This window comes from Netta rufina, assembly GCF_964035555.1.
Source record: "Netta rufina genome assembly, chromosome: W".
Lineage (NCBI taxonomy): Eukaryota > Metazoa > Chordata > Aves > Anseriformes > Anatidae > Netta > Netta rufina.
In genome coordinates this window covers 5736889-5754491 of record NC_140139.1, presented here as the reverse complement: position 1 = coordinate 5754491, position 17603 = coordinate 5736889, and the positions used below count along the sequence as shown (strand labels likewise).

General features: G+C 47.4%; 1 pseudogene across 1 annotated transcript; it reads left to right on the top strand.

Annotated features, from left to right (window-relative positions):
- The first annotated feature begins 1044 nt into the window (after positions 1 to 1044).
- On the top strand, positions 1045 to 7604 carry LOC311220844 (very low-density lipoprotein receptor-like; annotated as a pseudogene). The gene is made up of 3 exons: positions 1045 to 2267; positions 5518 to 5745; positions 7436 to 7604. The product of its transcript is annotated as a very low-density lipoprotein receptor-like (transcript).
- The last annotated feature ends 9999 nt before the right edge of the window (positions 7605 to 17603 follow it).

The following is a 17603-nucleotide window of genomic DNA, read 5'->3' as shown; positions in this document are numbered from 1 at the left end:
TACTGGTGTCTGTCGTGCTTTCGGCCGTGCTTCCTGCAACATATGGCGCCCGAACAGGCTGAGACCCGAACAGGCTGAGGCCGGGACATCGGAGCGGCGCCGGGACAGAGATCCGAGGCACACGGCAAGCCGACCACCGCACAGAGAGAAGCATTGAAACACCCTACTAACCGACCTGGGCAACGGCCTCGGGGTGAGAAAAGGAATCGCGGAGAGACGCGGAAAAAGGAATCGCGGTGAGACGCGGAATCGCGGAGAGACGCGGAAAAGGGAATCGCGGAGAGACGCGGAATCGCGGTGAGACGCGGAATCGCGGAGAGACGCGGAAAAGGGAATCGCGGAGAGACACGGAATCGCGGAGAGACGCGGAAAAGGAATCGCGGTGAGACACGGAATCGCGGAGAGACGCGGAATCGCGGGGGGACGCGGGAAATTTGAAGTAATCGCATGAAATTGAAGTAATCGCGGTGCGATATGGGCCATCCGAGATCGAGTTGCTACGGGAGACCAGAGGCGTCAGTGGACAATGGCGGCCGACCCTCACCGTGTGGCGAGTCGGCACAGAGCAGAGGGGCGGAGATCAGGACCCTGCAGCCTGTCTGACGTAACCATGGAGACAGCGGCAGCAGCGGCTGTGCTGCTTCTCTCTGGCATTCTTTTTATAAGAAGTTATCTTGCAATGCAAAAAAAGACTATTCGTCCCCAGATCGGTGTTATAACTATGTTTCTGGATAACATTCCGTGGGGTTGCCACATTCTACAGACTATTAATGACGATTTAGCTCTATTGCTGGGCAGGAGAGCAGAGACGCAGATTACACCGCCAAATGACCACCGTCAGTCAGGCTCGTTCACAAACAGCTTCTAGGGTTGCAGCTGGCACGGCCTGCAGCCGTATAGCAGACGTTACACTCTCTTTCCTAACTAGTAATCATGTGTCTCACCCATTTGTGGTGAATGGTCAGTGGTAAAAAAGAAAAGGGGGAGAGTAAGGGGCGACAAAGACAGAAACGGTACTAGGTGGATGCCACTGACACTAACGGCATGGGTAATAGGAGCAGTATAAGTGACACAGGTGCAGGGCGGCGGTGGGTGCTGCCGCGCTGCGGGGCACTCTGCCTGCTGCTCGCCCTCGCCGGCCTGTGCACTGCTGCCGACGGTGCTAGAGCAAAATGTGAAGACTGCTTAGATGGCAGTGATGAGAGTGCTTGTGTGAAGAAGACGTGTGCTGAATCTGACTTTGTGTGCAACAGTGGTCAGTGTGTGCCAAATAGATGGCAGTGTGATGGGGATCCGGACTGTGAAAATGGGTCTGATGAGAGTGCTGAGCTGTGTCATACGAGAACATGCCGGGTAAATGAAATCAGCTGTGGTCCTCAGTCAACCCAGTGTATCCCAGTGTCCTGGAAATGTGATGGTGAAAAGGACTGCGACAGTGGAGAAGATGAAGAGAATTGTGGCATTGTGACTTGTAGTGCAGCAGAATTCACATGCAGTAGTGGGCAATGTATTTCCAAAAGCTTTGTCTGCAATGTTCAAGATGACTGCAGTGATGGTAGCGATGAGCTGGAGTGTGCACCTCCTACCTGTGGTGTTCATGAGTTTCAGTGCAAGAGTTCTACCTGCATCCCTATCAGCTGGGTGTGTGTTGATGATGCTGACTGCTCCGACCACTCGGATGAATCTTTGGAGCAGTGTGGCCGCCAGCCTGCACCTCCAGTGAAGTGTTCTACGAGTGAGGTGTAGTGCGGCTCAGGTGAATGTATCCACAAGAAGTGGCGATGTGATGGAGATCCTGATTGCAAGGATGGAAGCGATGAAATTAACTGCCCTTCTCGGACCTGCAGGCCAGACCAGTTCAGATGTGAAGATGGGAACTGTGTCCATGGGAGTAGGCAGTGCAGTGGTGTGAGAGACTGTCTGTATGGCACTGATGAAGCAAACTGTAACAATGTTATTCAGTGCTCTGGACCTGGCAAATTCAAGTGCAGAAGTGGAGAATGCATAGATATCAATAAAGTGTGTAACCAGCAGAGAGACTGCAAGGACTGGGGTGATGAGCCCCTGGAGGAATGCATCATAAATGAATGTGACTGTCCAGCTGGGTTTGAGTTTATAGACAAGAGAAACTGTGGAGACATTGATGAATGTCAAAACCTTGGTATCTGTAGTCAAATGTGTATGAACCTGAAAGGTGGCTACAAAAGTGAACATAGCCGTGGATATCAGATGATTCCTGCTACAGGAACCTGGAAAAGGCCATACTGGTACAAAGACACAAATAACACCTGTGATTGCAATGACGCTGCTAAGCAGGGTTTAGGGGTTTATAGCATGGAGACAAGGGGTAACAACTACAGTGTTTGGAACAATTGTACAGCTTTGGCCTTACCTCCTGATGTGCTTCTGATTTGTGGGAATGGGGCCTGGCAAGGTATCCCTGCAAATGCTATCAGATGTCCATGTTACATAGATAAACTCATTGTATTTGCTCCTAGCTTGTTACAGTTGTGTGAGATCACCAGACATAAATGGACATTGCTTGCATTGGATTGCAATGATAATGTTGAATTGTGTGGGGTTGCAGCTAGAGCGGCATTAGCAATTTCAGTGCCTGGAGTGGCATCTGCGGCCGCACGTAACAACTTAGAAAAATTGGTATGCTGGGCCGAGAGGCAAGCCTATGCCACGACAGAGATACTTGAGGAGATGTTACCAGATCAAAATAGTCTGCGACATCTGCTTTTACAGGATCAAGCTGCTATTGACATCTTGCTTTTGGCTCAAAGGAATGGGTGTGAGGACTTTAAGGGAATGTACTGTTTAAACCTTTCTGATCATAATGAGTCAATTCACAAATCCATTACTTTCCTGAAAGAGCACATGAGAAAGATTCAATATGGTATCAATCCTTTCAATCAATGGTTCACTGACTTGTTTGAAACACAGTGTAGATGGTTGCTGGGTTTAATCACAAGGGGATTAAGGATTTGGTTTATGGTGGTGGTAATCATCGTTGTGTGTTGTAAGTATAGCTAAAGAGTTACTTGTAAAACTGCTGTGTCAGGCTTGGTTTGCTCAAAAGAAGAAGGGGGAATTGTTGAGGGATTTCTTGAAACAGCAAAAATCCCATGGCTTGCTGTAGCTGAGCAAACCAAGCTACCAGGGCAACTATGAGAAGTTCCCATGACAGTGTTCCCACATCGCCCAATTGAGGAATTCAGGAAAATATTGTTACCAGTAGCTGGCCTCAAGGACAAGGTCTATGTGACTGCTAATCACAAGGGGGTTGTTTTCTTGCAGGTGGGGTTGTTTTCTTGTAGCTGTTTGTCTGAGTGCTTTTGACCAATAATCTTGTGTGAAACACTGTCCACCCCTGTTAAGTTCTCTATAAAAGTTAGGCTATTCGGGCAATAAAATGGAGCATGATCTGACTCTACTGGTGTCTGTCGTGCTTTCGGCCGTGCTTCCTGCAACAGAGTGTGACATCAGGTGTTATGGAATATCCCTTTGGTTGGTTTAGGTCAGCTGCCCTGGCAATGTCCCTTCCCCATCACCTGCCCACCCCCAGCCTGCTGGCTCTTGGGGGCTTGGAAGGAGTCCTGATGCTGTGCCAGCACTATGCAGCAATAGACACAACACTGGAGTGATATCAGTGCTGTTCCAGCTATGAGTGCAGAGCACAGCACTGTGTGGGCTGCTGCAGGGAAAAGGTGACTCCAGTTCAGACAGACCCAACACACCAACCCAGGCCATTCTATGATTCTCTGATTCTGTGATTTTATGATCAACAGTTTTGGATCATAGCAGAGAATGTCATTGGTAGTTTCATATCATAACAAAAGGATGGTGATTCTCCAGCTTTTACCAGCTAGCATAGAAGAGACATGAAAGCAAAGAAGATGCTAAAATAAAAATATATATATTTATTTTTTTTTTCCCAGAAGACAGCACTAGTTCACTTTCACAAATCCCTAAGTTGAGGTAAAAAAGAACCAACCAACCAAAAAAAAAAACAAACCAAACCAAAACAAAAAACAACAAACAAACAAACAAACAAACAAAACAAACAAACAAACAGAAAAAAACACACAGTAGATTCTGTGCAGAGTACAGCACTGTGCGGGCTGCTGCAGGGAAAAGGTGACTCCAGCTCAGACAGACCCAACACATACCGCACTGGGAGAACCTGGTGTGCTGACTCTAAGGAACATTACGGAGCGTAAAGCAGAGTGGAGACACCGCGGCTAGGCTCTGTGACCAGGTGGGGACTCAACTATTCTTGTGCACACCGAGACCGATAAATTGCACATTTGCTACCCTGAGCCAAAGACCTGTCATGTTTTTGACAAATGCTATACTCTAGTGTACTTTTGCTCATTATAATATCATTATAATAGCAAAACACACCTCCATCCCAAAAGCTACCCGCCTCCAAGGTGCAAGCACCCCTCACTGAGCACGTGCTCTGAATTTCTTGGAGCCTATACCTTTAAACAAAAGCGAGAAAACTTCACCAATCATAACTAAGATATGCTTGACTAGAGTCACTCAAGCTCCACCTAAAAGATAGAAAATATACATTGGCCTAAGAGAGAGGGGATGTTAGGGAAGATACCATCGTTAGGGAAGATACCACCATCAGGGGAGATACCATCCCAAGGGAATATACCATCTCGAGGACCTCCTGACTCCTGGGATCAGTCGACGGGCTGAGTCTCTCTTCCCCCCCCCCCGCATTGGGACACCTTTGGATGAGACGATTATACTGTGTGTCTCCACAGAAACTTAGAAATCTCTATAGAGTCTTTGTGCCTTTTAACGCGTTAATAGCCAGGCTGTGTACCTGTGTATTTCATGCATGCTAGCTTGCTTTTGCAGGCAGTAAATTATCACCGGCAACACAAAGAACCTGTGTACCTGTTGCTGTAATAAATTACACTTAATTGCATTGTTTCTAGCCATGATAGTTCTCATTGAACGCAACTATAGTAAGGGTGTGTTGTGTTGTTGGTGAATCTGTGACCGTGATAGTTCAGTACCCTGAATCCAACTGGACCCGTAACAATTAATTGGCTACACCCCTTAACGCGACAACTGCCAAGCCTCATACAACCTGAAGACTATTATCCACCGCTCCATTTGACATGGGCATCAGGGATGCAGCCAGGAGCAGTCTGAGGAGTATCAACTGGGATTACAGAGCCTTGGCAACAGCAGTAAAAGACTCAGGAGCACAGGTAGTTTTTTCCATCAGTCCTCCCGGTCAAAGGAAAGGGATGGTCAAATCTGGCAAATTAACAAATGCTTATAGGACTGGTGCCACAGACCAGGGTTCAACTACTTAGACCACGGGACTTGCTTTGAGAAACCTGGTCTGATGGGGGTTTATGGGGTCCACCTGTCAGAGAAGGGGAAGAGCATTTTTGGTCATAGGCTTGCCAAGCTGGTGGAGACAGCTTTAAACTACTAAAGTTGCTGGGGGAGGGTAACCTTAATCCATGCTGCTCCTTCCAGTTTGATGTCAGTGTCAGTGATAGATGTCCAGAGCCTGGAGAAGGGCCGCGCGTCAGCAGGAAAGCACCTGAAGAGCAGCACAAAGGAACTCCAGCCAGTAAGTCAGCTTCATCAGGGGCCCAACTTAAATGTCTGTATGCTAATACACATAGCATGGGCAATAAACAAGAGGTCAGAGATGTATGTGCACCTGAAGGGCTATGACCTCATTGGAATTCCGGAGATGAGGTAGGATAGCCCCCATGACTGGAGTGTTTGAATGGAAGGCTATAGGATCTTTAGGAAGGACAGGTAGAGGAGATGAGGAAAGGATGTTGCCCGCTATGTCAATGAACACCTGGAGTGAATAGAGCTCTGTCTGGGGATGTATGAGGAGCTGGCAGATAGCTTATGGGTCAGGATTAAAGAGAGGGCAGGGACAGGTGACATTATAGTGGGGAAGTATTGGTTTTACAATGCAAGGTTTTGGTAGCGGGGGGGCTGCAGGGGTGGCCTCTGTGGGAAGAGTCCAGAAGCTGCCCCATGTTAGATAGGGACCAGTTCCAGCTGGCTTCATCCAAAAGGGACCTGCCATTGGCCAGAGCCAAGCCAATAAACGATGTTGTTTGCGCCTCTGTGAGAACATATTTAAGAAAGGGAAAAACTACTGCACAACAGCAGCTGGGAGAGAGAGAGGAAGGAGAAACAATCCTGCAGACACCAAGGTCAGTGAAAAAGGAGGGGGAGGAAGTGCTCCAGGCACCGGAGCAGAAGTTCCCCTGTAGCCTGTGGAGAGGAGCCCATGCAGGAGCAGGTGACCTGGCTGGAGCTGCTGCCTGAGGAGGACCCCAGCTGGAGCAGTTTGCTCCTCACAGATGGACCCCATTGTACAGACTCATATTGGAGTAGTTCTTCAGGAGATGCTGTGTGGGAAGCCCACATAGGATCAGTTTGGAAAGGACTGTATCCCATGGGAAGGGTCCCATGTTGGAGCAGGGGAACTGAGTGACCATGAAGGGGTGGTGGAGATGAAGCATGATGGACTGACCACAAGCCCTGTTCCCCTATGCCATTCAGGGGGAGGACGTAGAAGGGGGGGGGGGAGGGGGGAGGTGTTTTAAATTTGCTTTTAGCTTCTCACTGTTCCAGTCTGCTAGTCTGCTGTGGCCGGCAGCTAAGCACCACACAGCCGTTCGCTCACCCTCCCCCCTCCCTCTCTGGGATGGGGGAGAGAAACGGGAAAATTAAGCCTGTGGGTTGAGACACAGACAGTTTATTAGGACAGAAAAGAAAGGAAAATAATAATAATAATGATAATAGTACTACTACTAATAATATGTACGAAACAAGTGATGCACAGTGCAATTGCTCACCACCCGCTGCCCGATGCCTAGCCTATCCCCAAGCAGTTGGTCTCCCCCACACCGGCTAGCCACCCCTATATATTGTTTAGCATGACATAAGATGGTATGGAATACCCCCTTTGGCCAGTTTGGGTCAGCTGTCCCGGGTCTGTCCCCTCCCAGCTCCTGCTGCACCCCTAGCCTGCCTGCAGGCAGGACAGCGTGAGAAGCTGAAAAGTCCTTGGCTTAGTGTAAGCACTGCTCTGCAACAATTAAAACAGCAGGGTGTTATCAACACTATTCTCATCCTAATCCAAAACATAGCACCCTACCAGCTACTAGGAGGAAAATTAACTCTGTCCTAGCTGAAACCAGGACATGGTCATAGGCAACAAATTACATTAATCTCCCTACGCTGAGTCTATTTTGCCTGTGACGATAATTGTTGAGTGATCTCCCTGTCCTTATCTCAACCCTTGAGACCTTTTCATCATATTTTCTCCCGCTTTCCCTTTGAGGAAGGGAAGTGAGAGAGTGGTTGTGGTGGAATTAGGCTGCTTAGCAGGGTAAAACCACCACAGGGGGGTCTGCTACAGGCCACCTGATCAAGAAGACCAAGCAGATGAGTCCCGCTATATACAGATAGCAGCAGCCCCACATTCACAAGCCCTGGTCCTCATAGTGGACTTCAACCACTCCAATATCTGTTGGAGGTATGGCACAGCAGGTCATAGGAGGGACACTGGGGCCAACAGCCAGGAGTAAGAAGGCAAGGAAGCCAAGCAGTTGAGGTCCCTCTCTAGGGAAAGGGTCATTGACAGAGAAACTAGGAGAGAGGCACAGGTTCTCAGCCTCTGGAGGCGACTCCTGTCAGGCGTGAAAGAAAGGTATCCCTTCCATGAAGATATTGTATATCAATAGCTAAGTGGACCACCATGGAGAAAGGTCTCCAGCACCTGAGAGAATTAGCTGTGCTGGAGGTGGTTTAAAGTGATTTGGACAATCACCAGACACCTAAAGATCCCGATGAAGTCCAGTGCACACCATCCACTTAGAGAAGTTTGTACGGGGTACACCATCATCACATGCCATTGCAGAATTGGAATGATGGGATGGGACCAACAGTGGATGCTCTGTCCAGGCAGCTTCAGCAATATGAAGAAAATTTCTCTGCCCTACTATAGGCCTGCATCTCAGCTATGGAGAAGCTGTCCCAACAGGTCCACCACCTTGAAGAACATATATCTCCTTCCTAACTCAGATGGAGCAATATTTCAATGCTCCATTGCCATTGCTGGAACTGTGCATAGCCTTGCGACTGCACACAGATCTCCAATTCTTGCTGTTTGTTTCCCATACTATGTACATTAGTATACAAGCATATCAGGGAACTGAAATGCTTATCTCTCATGCTGCATGTGTATTTATAGAAACACTTGAGATGTCTTTCATTCAACTCAGCCTCTTGAGGGGAAGACTGAAGGACCTCCCCAGCATGCAGTTCCTCAAAAATTGGTGTGCAGTCAAATCCAGTTTAAAGCCCCGTCAATCAGCCCTGCTAACTCCTGGGCAAAAATCCTTTTCCCCCCTCAAAAAAAGGTGCTCCCCATTAGGAGTCAGTAGTCTCGACATCATGTAGACCTTCCCATGATCAAGAAACTTGAAACTGTGTTGGTGGCATCAGCCTCGGAGCCACGTATTGATCAGCTGGGTCTGCCTGTTCCTTTCAGTATTGATCCCCGCTACTGGAAGGATGGAGGAAAACACTACCTGTGCATCCTTCAACCAGTTGCCCCAAAGCCCCTTTTGATTGCTCTTGGGCTTCTCTTTGCCACCTCATCCCTGACAACTTGTAAAACATTCAATAAAGGGTAATAATCAGAGGGGTGTACCAGGCAAGTGACTTTCTGAGCGACATCTCTTACCTGTGCCCCAGGGAGACAGCAGACTTCCCTATGGGTCATGTCTGGACGACAAATTGATCTTAATCAGGAGTCGACTCCTTGAGTGAATTCTGGATGCCTGGGGAGACCCAATTCTGCTAGGGGAAACAACAAGATCCCCTAACAAACATGTCTCAAGGATGGCACTTCCTGAACTTGGAAGACAGTAGCATTACTTGCTTTTTTTTGGAAATATACAAAGGAGGGAAATGTTTATTAGATGACTTTCACATTATTTAAATCATGAAATATTTGCATTTTGTATCATATATTTACATATATGATCTGTATTTTCTCTCTATATATATTTTATCAAGCCCATCTGATATATAATGCCTTTAACAAAGGCTCCACTGTATCTCCGTACTGCTTAAACTATGCTTGCCTGAGCAACTTTGAAACTTTGGTATGGACGAAAAGGATAAGAAAACCTTAAGCTTTGTTAATAGTATGCACAAATAGATCAGAAGCCTTGGGCCTTGCTGAGTACTGTGATTAAAACCCGCTAGGACCAGTTTAGGACCAGATAACTGGGAAAAAGAGATGAACCATCTGGGGTGTCCCACACTATGCATGCATTAAGGTAAGAGTTCAACTAGAGGACACCAAGAAAACAACCACTAGAGGGTCTCAAAGACCCCTAAAGACCACAGACCCATTTAACAGCACATGCCCAAAGGGGCAGACACTACGTAAATGATTTCAGGGTAAAGTATTAAATACGTATATGTCTTATGGGAAAACTTTTGCATATGTATATGCCTGCAGTGCATATAAGCTGAAGAGTTTTTGAGCCAGATATGCACGCTAGGAGGAACTATCACCCGTGCATCCAGCGCTGCAATAAAAAGAAAGCCTGCTTTCTAAAACTCCAAAATTGGGTCTGAGAGAGTTTCTTCGACTGGCTTTTATGGTAACATATAGAGGACATGGGACAATTACTTCATAGTTTGCATTGGCTGCTTGTGCATGCTTATAAGCATTTCCACTGTCTGCAGCAAAAATATTTGCTGTCTACAAATTCCTGATATGCAAAAAATGCTCACAAATACCACAAGGAGGAGTGAATACGTCTGGAATTAATTTTGTAAGCATTTAAACAAAAGTATTCATGGAAACTCAGTTTCATTTTTCCAGCTACAGTCAGATTCTGTGCACAAATAATTTTTAAAACCCAAGGGAGTTACAAGCATAAAGAGGGAGTTGAGTTTTTTGTTTTAAACTCTACCTTTCAGATTCCAGCATTGATTTTTCTTTTCTGAAATTTAAAATCCTAACTGTCAAAAATGTTGTTCCCTCAAAAGTGTAATAATGACACCACCACAACCCGCCCCCTCTCCCCCCGTCCCACAAATGCACACATCAATAGATCAGAGTAAAACTGCAATGGAATCGCACATCAACATGTTTGTCTGTCTTTCTAAATCATTAATTAAGTTTTCATAGTTGACAGGTTCATGTTAAGATCCAGAAATTTTTATGCATTACTTCATATATATTATCGTGCATGTACAATACAACAAAATAACCAAGGAGTCCTGGTTTTTTATCTTTTTTTTTTTTTTTTTTTTAATTTTCTGGAAGGCTTGCATTCTCTGAGGTGCTCCTAAAAAGAATTCAAGCAACCAGTAAGTCGACTGTCATGCAACTGTAATCCCCAGTCTACTTTTTAGCTACTGTGACCAAGGGCCCAGATCACCACAGCACAGCTGGGTAATACTGTTTTAGCTTTATTGAAAAAACAGTTCTTGAGCTGTGAGAGACTATAATAAAGCTAAAGCCAGGCAAGACAGGAAATGTAAAATCAAAGACAGAAGTTAGGTTAAAAATAAGAAACTCGAAGACCAAAGAGAAAAATACCAACATGAAAAGTATGAAGAATTGAATGAGGAAAAAAAAAAACAAAAAACACCCAAGAATATGCATATTAAGCAAGGCTGAGGATCAGCCTGTTTCTGGGTTGAGAAAGACTGACATATCCCCACCTGACTGACAGCTGTCCAGACAGCAAAGACCCAATGGGGGCTTGATCTGTTGGAAAGATATGATAAGCTATTGAACTAGCATGTGTGTGAATGAAAAGCCCAGCATCCCCAAGGTTTTTTCATTATGATTAATTCATGGAAATTCTGCATAGTAGAATGTAAAATTGTACACAGCATGTAATATCTTCTGTGAATTTCTTTACTTTTTGCATGTTATCTATTTTTCCTTTTTTTTTTTTCTTTTTTTTTTTTTTTTAATTTTAGGCTGGACATCAGGAAGAGGTTCTTCACTGAGAGGGTGGTCGCACACTGGAACAGGCTCCCCAGAGAAGAAGTCACTGCACCAGGCCTGCTGGAGTTCAAGAAGCATTTGGACTGTGCACTTAGTCACATGGTCTAAAATTTTGGGTAGACCTGTGTGGTGGCAGGAGTTGGACTCTGTCGTGGTTTAACCACACAGCTGTTTGCTCCCCCTCCCCCCTCCCTCTTTGGGATGGGAGAGAGAAATGGGAAGGTGAAGTCCGTGAGCTGAGATAAAGACAGGAAAATAATAATAACAATAATAATAATAAAAATAATGATGATAATAGTACCACTAATAATAATGTGTACGAAACAAGTCATGCACAATGCAATTGCTCACCACCCGCTGTCCGATGCCCAGCCTAACCCTGAGCAGTCTGGCCCCCCAAACCCTCGCTAGCCACCCCTATATATTGTTTAGCATGACGTCAGATGGTATGGAATACCCCTTTGGCCAGTTTGGGTCAGCTGTTCTGGGTCTGTCCCCTCCTAGCTCTTGCTGCACCCCCAAGCCTGCCTGCGGGCAGGACAGAGCAAGAAGCTGAAACGTCCTTGGCTTGGTGTAAGCACTGCTCTGCAACAATTAAACCATTGGGGTGTTATCAGCATTTTCTCATCCTAAGCCAAAAAATAGAATTCGACCAGCTACTAGGAAGAAAATCAGCTCTGTCCTAATTGAAACCAGGACATCTATCCACCCCTTATTCCATACCATTTATGTCCTGCTCAGGTTACACTCTTTCCCATACATTCTAATTAATCACCATTTTCATCTAGGATATATATAGTAATCATGGTAATGATGACATACAGTATTATATAATAATTGACACGATACAATTCAACTCATGGGCTATTCTCACCCAGTATTAAATCCCCTTGAGGTACACACTGGACCTCTCCATTCTTTTGCATTACCCACCAAGTAATACAGAATACAGGTGGTGGCCAGATACACAGAAAAAGCTCTACAAGATGGGGGGATGTAGTGAACAGTCACTGGGGACCCTCCTGTTATAAATGAGGTCTCAACTCAATCTGAATTTTGTAATATTTATAAAAGAAATATTTCTAAAAGGTATAAAAGCTATAAAAGGTATGAAAGGCATCAAACATTCTAAATATACAGAACATTGCTTTACATACTAAACCCGAGTATGCCTATACATACGTACAATCAGGAAAGGTAACAAACAATCCTTTAAGTTCTATGACTTAACAGTCTCCATTTTCCATTACTTTTCTTGATTACTTAACAGTCTCCACTTTCCATTCCTTTTGAACAATATGTCTTCCTTTAAGTTGTCAAGCAACTCGGTCTTCAGGCCTTATGTATCCCATTCTTCCCAGATTGAAGAAAAGCATATCCATCTCCTTTTCAAGGCCAATAGGCCTGGGTCAAAAGGCACGTTCAGGTCATCAGGGGGCGAAACAGCAAAAGCCTTCGATGGCTGTAGCAGCGGAGGGGCCCATGGCGTAGCAGTCGGATCAGTAAAGGAGCCCGCAGCTCCCTCACTGTCCGGCAAGCCACACGTTTCTGACTGTGGTCCCACATGCCTCTTTAAGGCCTCAGAGATTGCTCGCCAGGTGCCGAGCAATACCACTGCAACCTTGTCATTTTTAGTTGCAGAGTCCCACACCTTGACCTCAGTTTGGTCCCATATTTCAGGCTCATAAACAGTCCGATTGTTAATAAGGAGAATAAGCTGTAAGGTTACCAGGACAGTCTTTGTTCCTAAGGACGTATGATTCCCCATCAGCGGCAGTTGTGTGCACAGGTCCGCTTCTCTCAGCTCGAGCTTCTCTCCAGCTCCGGTGCGCCTATTTCCAGCGACTTTCAGTACGAGCTTCTCTGAGTGGTTTGCTGAGTCTGGCCGAACCTATCTTCATGAGGCAATCAATGTGCCTGTTCCCGTCCTGGTCTCCGTTCTGCTAGCCTGTTCCTCCACCAGGGGCCTCTCCATAGGCCGCAGGGGGGCTTCGGCTCCAGCGCCTGGAGTGCCTCCTCCCCTCTGCTTCTGCTCTGACTTTGGTGTCTGCGGGGAGGTTTCTTGCTCCCCGCTCTCCCAGCTGCTGTTGAGCAGCAGGTTTTTGTTTGTTTGTTTTCGTTTTCTTGGATGTGCTCTCACAAAGGCACGGACTGTGTTGCTCATGGCTTGGCTCTGGGCAGAGGAGGGCCTCTTTGGGGCCGGATGAAATTGTCCCTTATCTGCCACGGGGAGGCTTCTGGGTTTTTCTTGCAGGGGCTGCCACAGCAGCCCACCTCCCCGAACCTTGCCACCAAACCCAATACATTGGGGCAGCTAGGTCATTGCTGGCTTGTAAAGTATCAGGGAGTAAATTAGCTAATGAAACCCTAAACAGTGGTGGGGGTAGAAGGGGCTGGGATAACAGTACCACTTTTGGTGGATACCAAGCTGAGACTAGGGGATAAAATGATCACTGAGCAATTATTGAGCAATTATTATAAACAAATTTTGTAGGCGACTCCCTTCTAAAGCGGGAAAAGGATGAGGTTGAGGGTCTGGACAGTAGTCCAAACCCGGGAAGCAACCCTGCAAAGCGTGTCAAGACTGGGGGAAGTACTGAGCATAGGGATTGGGGCTGGGCGGAGCACTGCATCACAACCAACGCTACATAAAAAGAGCGGAGAGTCCTGGTGATTGGGGACTCCTTGCTGAGGGGCACTGAGGCTCCCATTTGTCACCCAGATAACCTATTCAGAGAGGTGTGCTGTCTTCCTGGGGCATGTGTCAGAGACGTTAGGAAGGCTCTGCCACGACTTATTAAACCGGAGGACTACTATCCTCTTGGTGTCATTCAGGTTGGATCCCGGGAAGCTGCAACTAGAAAAATGAGGAATATTAAAAAGGACTTTGCATCCCTGGGAAGGTTGTTGAAGGGATTGGGGATGCAGGTAGTGTTCTCCTCTGTCCTCCCTCTGGGTGACCGGGACCCAGAAAGAAGGAGGAGAACGGGACAGGTGAATGACTGGCTGAGGGGGTGGTGTCTGGACCAAGGCTTTGGGCATTTTGATCTTGGGCAGCCCTTTGAGAAGCCGGGTATATGGGCTGCTGACCAACGTCAACTCAGCAAGTGAGGCACAAGGGTGTTGGGGAGAAAGCTCTCTGGACTGATTACCAAGGCTTTAAACTAGGTTTGACAGGGGAAAGGAGGGAAGTTAGAAGTGACAGAGAAGGGCTGGGGGAAGTTGTCATTGCTGTCACTGTTGAAGACAGTAGGGAAAAAACTCTGAGTTGTCCTATAGGATCGTCCAAGGGCTCCTCAGAGAAGGTAATGATCCCGATCCCCCGTCCAGTATCTTCTTCTTGCATCCCTCTAGGGGTAACTGTGCCTGCTGCTTCCCTAATGTGCCTATATACCAATGCGCGAAGCATGGGAAATAAACAGAATGAGCTCGAGATCTGTGTTTGGTCGCAGGGCCATGATCTTGTTGCAATCACAGAGACGTGGTGGGACAGCTCACATGACTGGAACACTGTCATGGAGGGCTGTCCTCTTTAGGAAAGACAGGCTGGGGAAGCGAGGAGGGTGGGGTTGCCCTTTATGTGAGGGAGCCCAGTGTACCCAGATCCACCTGGGGGAGGGTGAAGGACAAGTGGAGAGCTTGTGGGTGAGAATTAAGGGGTGGGCTGGTATGGGGGATACTGTTGTGGGGGTGTACTACAGGTCACCAGATTAGGAGGAGGAGGTAGATGAGGCCTTCTACAAGCAGCTGGTATAGCCTCATGATCACGGGCACTGGTTCTCACGGGGGACTTCAATTTTCCAGACATCTGCTCGGTAAGCAACTCAGCCAGGCACGTGCAGTCCAAATGGTTCCTACAATACACAGAATCACAGAATCACAGAATTTCTAGGTTGGAAGAAATACGTTGAAGACAATTTTCTGACGCAGGTGGTGGAGGAGCTGACAAGGCAGGGGGTGCTTCTGTACCTTGTCCTTACCAACAGGGATGAGCTTGTTAGAGATGTGAAGGTTGGCGGCAGCTTGGGATGCAGCGACCATGAGATGGTGGAGTTCAAGATGGAACTTAGTGGAAGAAGTAAGGCTAAAAGCAGGATTGCAACCCTGGACTTTCAGAGAGCCAACTTTGACCTCTTCCAGGACCTGCTTGGGAGTATCTCATGGGCTAGGTTCCTAGAAGGCAAGGGTGCTTGTGCGAGCTGGGCTACATTTAAACAGGACTTCTTCCAAGCTCAGGATCGGTGCATCCCTAAGAGTAGGAAATCGGGGAAGGGGGTAGGAAACCTGTGTGGATGAGCAAGGAGCTCATCAGCAAAATCAAAAGGAGGAAGAAGAAGTTCTATGAAATGTGGAAAAAGGACCTGTCCCTTGGGAGGAGTATAGAAGTGTTGTCAGGGCCTGCAGGGACGCGACGAGGAAGGCTAAAGCCCACCTAGAGATGAGGCTTGCGAAAGAGAGAAAAGGTAATAAGAAGGTTTTTTTAAAGTATGCAAACACTAAAAGGAAGACTAGGATAATGTGGGTCCCTTGCTGAATGAGGGGGGTGTCCTGGTCACGGGAGACGCTGAGAAGGCATAGATACCAAACACTTTCTTTGCTTCAGTCTTTGCTTCAAGGCCTCTCCCCCAGGACTCCTGGACGCTGGAGGGAGGAGAGAGAGTCTGGAAGTGGAGCTCTCCCCCCTTGTTGACAAGGGAGTGGTTCGGGAGCGTCTGAGTGGGCTCAACGCACACAAATCTATGGGTCCTGATGGGATGCATTCACGTGTGCTAAGGGAGTTGGCAGAGGTGATTGCCGAACCGCTCTCTATCATCTTTGATAGATCATCTTTGAAGATCCTGCAGAACAGGAGAGGTGCCTGAAGATTGGAGGATAGCCAATGTCACTCCGGTCTTCAAAAAGGGCAAGAAGGAGGATCCGGGAAACTACAGGCCAGTCAGTCTCACCTCTGTCCCTGGAAAGGTGTTGGAACAGCTTGTTCTGGATGTCATCTCCACGCAATTGGAAGAGAAGAAGGTTATGAGGAGTAGTCAGCATGGATTCACCAAAGGGAAGTCATGCTCGACCAACCTCATAGCCTTCTATGATGGCATCACCAGCTGAGTAGATGGGGGGAGAGCAGAGCATGTCATCCACCTTGACTTTAGCAAGGCTTTTGATACTGTCTCCCATGACATCCTACTAGCAAAGCTGAGAAAGTGTGGGATAGATGAGTGGATGGCAAGGTGGGTTGAGAACTGGCTGAGTGGCCGAGCTCAGAGGGTGGTGATCAGTGGCACAGAGTCCGGCTGGAGGCCTGTGACTAGCAGTGTTCCCCAGGGGTCGGTGCTGGGTCAGGTCTTGTTCAACATCTTCATCGACGACCTTGAAGAGGGAATAGTGTCTGCACTCAGCAAGTACGATAAAGACACAAAGCTGGGAGGAGTAGCCGACATGCCAGAAGGCTTTGTTGCCATTCAGCGAGAGCTGGGCAGGAAGAAACCAAATGAGGTTTAACAAGATCAACTGTAGAGTCCTGCACCTGGGAAGGAACAACCGCATGTATCAGTACAGGCTGGGGGATGACCTGCTGGAGAGGAGCTCTGAGGAGAAGGACCTGGGGGTTGACAACAGGTTGACCATGAGCCAGCAGTGTGCCCTCATGGCCAAGAGGGCCAATGGGATCCTGGCGTGCATTAAAAGGAGCGTTGCCAGCAGGTCAAGGGAGGTGATCCTCCCCCTCTACTCTGCCTTGGTCAGGCCCCACCTGGAGTACTGTGTCCAGTTCTGGGCTGCCTGGTACAAGAAAGACAGGGATCTCCTGGACAGAGTCCAGTGGAGGGCCACAAAGATGATACAGAGCCTGGAGCATCTTCCTTATGAGGAAGGCTGAGACCTGGGTCTGTTCAGCCTGGAGAAGAGAAGACTGAGAGGGGATCTTATTGTTTACGAACCTTAATTGTGGGAGACAGAGAGATTTGGCCAACCTCTTTTCAGCAGTTTGTGGGGATAGGACAAAGGACAACTGCCACAAAATGGAGCACAGGAAGTTGCACACCAACATGTGAACAAACTTCTTCACGGTGAGAGTGACGGAGCACTGGAACAGGCTGCCCAGGGAGGTTGTGGAGTCTCCTCTGGAGATATTCAAGGCCTGTCTGGATGCTTACCTGGGCAACCTGCTCTAGGGAGTTGGACCCGATGATCTCTTGAGGTCCCTTCCAACCCCTACAATTCTTTCAATTATTATTCTTCAATTATTTACCTTTCTTTTCTATCCTAAGAAACTGTCTTTATCTCACCCCACAAGCTTTCACTTTTTTTTCCCCAGTTCTCTTCCCCCATCCCACTGGGCCGGGGAGGGGGGGAGCAAACAGCTGCTGGCCAGGTTAAACCACAACGACATAGAGCATCAGCTTAAAAATTCATGAAATTATGCATGTGGGAACAAAAAATGTTATTTTTGCACCAGAATTGGTAACATAAGCATAGGAAGTACCAGACTCGCTGCTTCTTGGGAATGCCCAATGTACTGGGGGGGGGGGGGAAGGCGGAGAAAGGCAAG